Source organism: Mustela putorius, unplaced genomic scaffold (assembly GCF_011764305.1).
Source record: "Mustela putorius furo isolate JIRA1106 unplaced genomic scaffold, ASM1176430v1.1 tig00003870_pilon_pilon_pilon, whole genome shotgun sequence".
NCBI lineage: Eukaryota > Metazoa > Chordata > Mammalia > Carnivora > Mustelidae > Mustela > Mustela putorius.
This window is the reverse complement of record NW_025422022.1, coordinates 10,658,545-10,664,515: the sequence shown is the minus strand read 5'-3', so window position 1 is coordinate 10,664,515 and position 5,971 is coordinate 10,658,545. Positions and strand designations below refer to the sequence as shown.

Below are 5,971 nucleotides of genomic sequence, written 5' to 3'. Positions count from 1 at the left end.
ACCCCAGTGACGGAGCCTAACAGTCCTCCAGGATGTCCCCACTATCAAATATTAATACCTTGTTAGAAGGAAAAACAACCTCAGCCTGACAATAGCAAGGCCTCCAGGATCCTGTGGGTCTTCTTTAGCATATGAACATCCTTTGGGAACTTCCCTAATCTTTCCTTTCTCCAACCCCGAAGTATATAATCAGTTGCCCCTCACTATCCCAGGGCAGCAGCCCCTCCTACCCATAGGTCCTGTGCCCGTTCTTTAATAAGCCCGCATTTTTGCACCAATGATGTTTCAAGGATTCTTTCCTGGCCATCAGCTCCGAGCCCCACCAACACTACTTCAAAAACTGCATCAAAAGCACAGACAATCAAAATAAAAACAAGGGTCACTCGAGGCCCACCCCCCTTCTGGACAGCAGAACCTTCATTCCAAAGTAATAGCAATTACTCAGCTGTAAGGTGACACAGAAATAGATCTTCTAGCATTATTACTTTTCTTAGTCTGGTGTTTCCTGGGAGTGTTTTAAGGACTGGGGAACATAAGCTGCTCTCAGGAAAAAATAAAAATAAAAAAAACAACAACTTAATCATCTTGGGAGTTATATATAATACATATAAAACTGTCTGTTGACTTTGATATATCCTCTTGTGTTGATGATAAATCTTTTCACTACACATGACAGTTTGTTATGGTCGAAACTGGTTAAAATTCAGTTCAAGGTCAGCTTGTAAGCCACGCAGTGATAGTTTGTGCCTAGCACCCCTGGACCTCTGAGCTGAGTTCTCCACCAGCCACTCCTCTCTCCACCACCCTGATGGTTTTATCCCAACTTATATCCATTCCAGGGAGAACACCCTAGTGGAGGCTGTCCACACCCCATCTTGGGGGACAGGGGGCAAACTGGATGCTGATGTGGGAAACAAAAGCAAAAGAAAAGTTATTAAATTTCCTTACTACCTACAGCCCACTGACAAGTCCTTGAAATGAAAGTAAAGGAAAAGAATGGGCAGTACTCACCAAGTTTGCACTGTGGCTCTAAGCCCAGCTGAGACTCTGGGCTCAGAGCCCCATGTTGGGCGCCATATGACATAGGAAAGATGTTAGGGTTCAAAGCCCAGATCCAAGAAAGAATTCTTGAAACATCTTTGGTGCAAAATGGTGGTTTTGTTGCAGAATCTGGACTGGATTCTGGTGGAAGAACCAAGCGATACTCAGAGACCTTGGAGGATTGGAGGTTTATTTAATACTGGTGGGCTCAGAGGAGAGTGGTCTCCAAAGGTCTGAGCCCTGAGCACAGGCAGGGAGGGGCATTTATACCCTTCTACTTCCACATACTTGGTACTTTTAGCACCTGCGGGAAATGCGGTAGGGAAGAAGAACTTGGAAGGGCTTTGAGACAGGGACTGGAATTCCCTTGCTGGTTTAGTCAGCCATCTTGGAGCACAGTTTTTTCCTCATCAGTTTTATTAAAGCACAGGGACAGAACCCAGGGGCAGAAATCCCTGCATGGGGTCATGAGGAGTGGCCCATTATATACTTTCAGGTTGAAGGGGGTTTGGGAGAGCATAAGTCTCTAAGGAATTTTGGAAGCAAGGTTTCCAGGGCCTTGAGGGGCTAGATATTGTTGGGAAAAGGTCGTTTATTATCATCTAATAAAACTTAAGTCATGACAGTCTTCCCATATAGATCAGTGGGCTATATGCTTGGGGAATGATTGCCAAAACTTATGGGGGGGGGCGTCGTTTAGAGATCAAGGAAGTTTCCAGAAGAATTTTTCAATTAGCAATAATCGCGCCTCGGATAAACCTCATTGGCTACGATACTGCCACTGCGCAAAGCTCCAGGAGAATTTTTATATGTTAAAGTAGACCTACAGGATCCTGGTGTGTGTGTGTGAGGGGGGGGTGTTTGGGGCGGGGGGCAGGCTAGGATTGCTACTTGCCCTTACCAAAGTGTCAACCCCGAGGCAGCTGAGTCCCTAGAGGAATGTTGCTCTGCCTGTTTCAAGGACTTGTCAGTGGGCTGTAGGTAGTAAGGAAATTTAATAATTTTTCTTCTACCTCTGTTTCTCACATCAGATGCTCCTGCCCTGGGAGAGGGCTGGGGCAGGGGTGACCTGAGGACTTGTCATCTCAACTCGGAGACTACACTTCAAGAGGACCGGGAGTTCCCGGAAGTAACTTAGAACAGAAATGATCTGAGGGCGGAAAAATAGAAAAGAATTGTTAGTTCATTCAACTTTGAGAAAGAAAGCCTGAGAATAGATCTAGTGAGAGATTTTCAATATCAACTTTAATCCAGAACCATTTATCAAGAGCCCACTATGCGCTGGGCGAGTGTTACCCATAAGAAATAATTACCTAGAAAATAATGCCTAGCTGCTCTGTCCCTACCAGAGATCAGAACAAGGGCAGACGGATCTGCGTGGCAGAAGAAGAGTTTCAAATTAGCTGTAATGGAGAATTTTAAACATCCCATAATGAGAGCTGTTAAATACTGGGATTTCTTGCCAGGGGAACGGAGGGCCCCAAAGTGCTCGGAGGTACTGGTTTGCAGCAATCAGTTCTGGCTGGTTTGTAGAGCTGGGGTGGAGTTAGGGCATGTTGTTTTCCTGTGTGTTATTTTGAAACTTACTTTTTATAAATACAACTGAGAAATTTCTCAGAAGCGTCAAACACAGTTTCCTCGGAGAAAAGAGAAGTGAGCATCTGAACTCTGAATGAAAGACGTCAAAATGAAAAACACCAAGACGTTTAAATAAACATTTTCAAATGTTAGAAAGAAGTCATCAAACATTAAAGGAAATAGCAACCTGAGGACAATACTGAGACTCTAACAAATGGCAGAACATTTGCTATCGCATTATTCCTTGAAAGTGGTTAGGATAACATGAAAGCCCCGAAAGATAACTGGATTAAAAGAAATTCGTAAAAGGAGATTTCTATCTGGCTAAGAAATGAATGAGAAAAAAAAAATTGACCTGATTACTTACAAAGCAAAATTAAATTCAAACCACTTACTATAAATTTCTTTTTTTAAAAAAAATCAACAAATTACATTTTCAGTAATACATTTTATTGCTGATGGAGATGAAGCAGCAGAACAAGATTCTTGTCCCACACAGTCCAAGAATGAATCTTGCAGACAAAGGAGAGTGAGTAAAGCAATAGAGGTTTGTTAAGCAACGATATAGAAAAAGTTTTCAGGGGCACCTGGGTGGCTCAGTGGGTTAAAGCCTCTGCCTTCAGCTCAGGTCATGATCTCGGGGTCCTGGGATCGAGCCCCACATCCTGCTCCCTGCTCAGCAGGGAGCCTGCTCCCCTCTCCTCCCCATCTGTCTCTCTGTCTACTTGCGATCTCTGTCACATAAATAAATAAAATCTTAAAAAAGAAAAAAAAGTTTTCAGGAGTGAGAGTGATGTAGATTTCAGTGTCGGTGAGGTTTTGTGGGGTGAGGTCTAGAGCCAATGGCCAAGAAAGAATTCTGGAGATGTCTTTGGTGCAAAATGCTGATTTTATTAAAGGACAAGGGAAGGACCCATAGGCAGGAAGTGAGACTGGTAGGGAAAAGGGGAGGTTTTCAGAAGAACTTTCATATGCTAAGGAAGACCTACAAGGTATTGGAGGCCTTGCCATTGACAAGTTAAGGCTGTGTGTTTCCTTCTAGTAAGGCATTAACAGTAAGACAGTTGGGAGATTCCTGAAGAAATGTCATAAGTATCCCACCCAGGAGGGTGTGGGGGTAGAGGGCCTGGGGGGGTTATGGAGGTAGCAAGGTGTCAACTCATGCTTTGTCCCCAGCTAGCCTTCTGCAGCCTCTTTAGAGATACAGAGAAACAGGCCTCTTTGGACATCAGTGATTCTCTACAGGTAAAACTCCTTATAAACATTCCACTTTTTTTTTTTTTAAACATTCTACTTTCTTAAAAGAGGGAAAACTCTTAGTTTTCTACCACTGAATATGATGTTACTGTAAGGATCTATTTAGAAACTGTTGCTGCTCCCCTTCCCCCAGGGGATTTACTTGGAGACAAGTCCCAGAAACCAGCTTCTGGTAACAAAGCCCAGATACAAAGGTGGGTCAGGACCAGTGGACATATCAGTGTGTGTGGGGAGGGGGGGGGAGATGCATACTGTCTCCCTGGTTACCAAGGAGTGTGGGCCCTGCCCTTAGGGAGCCGTTTTGGCGCCAATCCCAATCAAGGTGTAATAGGCTGGTTTAAATGTCTACTAGGGTAAATTGTAACTCAATTGGTCACCTAGCATCACTGTGGAGTTTCCTGTGTTTGTTACAATCTCATTGCCACCTGTGCGTGGCCAGGCCTGACCGCATGGCCTTTGCCCTTAAAAGCTAGTCTGTAGGGGCGCCTGGGTGGCTCAGTGGGCTAAAGCCTCTGCCTTCGGCTCAGGTCATGGTCCCAGGGTCGTGGGATCGAGCCCCACATCGGGCTCTCTGCTCAGCAGGGAGCCTGCTTCCTCCTCTCTCTCTGCCTGCCTCTCTGCCTAGATTCTTGATGCTTGGCGTGAAATAAAGCTTATGCTTGACCTTCGCTTTGTATCAGTCTCGCTCCTTTAATCATGGACCCATTATTGGGGCATAACCTATGGGGGGTCTGTCCGGGATTAAATGACGAGAACTGAGCCAGCATCCGAATTTCTGGGAAAAGCCTCGAGGTAAGATCTCACAGATTTTACTCTGTGGGATCCGCCGATCTCCAGGTGCTCTGTGAGATCGATTGGTCTGTCTGGGTGGAGCTCCAAGTATAGCCCACCGGGGTGAAGCCGGACGCGGCCATGCTCCCCAGGGCTGGAGAGGATGCGCGGACGCCCCTTCCCCCCACTGGTAGATCGCCAGGGGGTTCGAGTCCCCCTAGACAGTCACCTAAGCGGTCAGGGGGTTCGAGTCCCCCTGGACGGCCAGAAGATCAAAAAGTCCCCACCAGTGGCAGGTTCTGGGTAAGATCTGCTGGGCCTGCGGTTGTCTTTGTCTTGTCTTTTTGTTGTCTGCGGTGCTGTTTGTTGTGTTTGAAGGAATGGGGCAAACAGTAAGGGAACTCTGACTTTCAAATGGCTATAACTGGAGCCAACGGGGGTTGGTCTAACTCGAGACAGACTTTAAGGAATATTCCCAAGCAGCTGCCCAAACAACTTTGTTTCGGGGACATTCCTTGCCCTCTCTGGCCCGACGGAGACTGCCTAGCCCCTCCCCCTTGCTGGCGGGAAAGCATGGTGTGTGCTCCTCTCTTGGAGCTGATGAGCCCTAGAACTGGGAACCCTTTCTCTGCCTTCTGGTGGCACTTTGTTCTGTTCTTCACTGTCAGGAAACAGGAAGAGCGCTCCTGGACCTAACACCCCCACTCTGGATCTTCCCACCTGGGTCTCAGGTAAACATTCGAAGTGGATTGGGCCCAGGTGGAACATAAATCAGTATTTGAACTAAGTTAAGCTTGTTGGGTTAATTAGGAGAAACATGTCTTTTGAGTTAACAGTAGTAAATGTGAAGCTTCAGAGTTTTTACTTAGGGTCAAAAAATCTGTGTTGAAATCTGTTAGCAAAGAGATGACCAAACTGATGGTTGTCTGTCTCAGAGTTTCAATGGGTAATTGTTAAAGTAGCTTTCAAAGTCTTTGCTAACCTGAAACTTCAATCAAATGGGATAAAATGCTAGAGTGCTGGTTGCTGGAACTAGGTTTGTGCTTTTGAAATCTGTTGGTAAACAGGTTTTGTTCTTAACTAATTGATAAATTTGCCATCTAAAGAATTCTGTTGTAACAGTTCACAATTGGTTTATAGTTAATCTTCAGTAGAGGTTAAGGTATTTCTAAGAGTACAAAATTCTGCTAAGTGTAATTAAGACTGATGGAAATAAGGGAAACAACTCTGTAGAAAAGTAGGAAACAGGTAAAAAGGAGAGAAAAAATATCAGATGCCTGATCCTGTTTGAATAAGAAAGAAAAACAGGCCTGGGGCCACTGTT

The 5,971-nt window shown here is 45.3% G+C and overlaps 1 pseudogene; it reads right to left on the bottom strand.

Annotated features, from left to right (window-relative positions):
* Positions 1–1,672: 1,672 nt before the first annotated feature.
* Positions 1,673–1,834, bottom strand: LOC123388074 (annotated as a pseudogene).
* Positions 1,835–5,971: the final 4,137 nt, after the last annotated feature.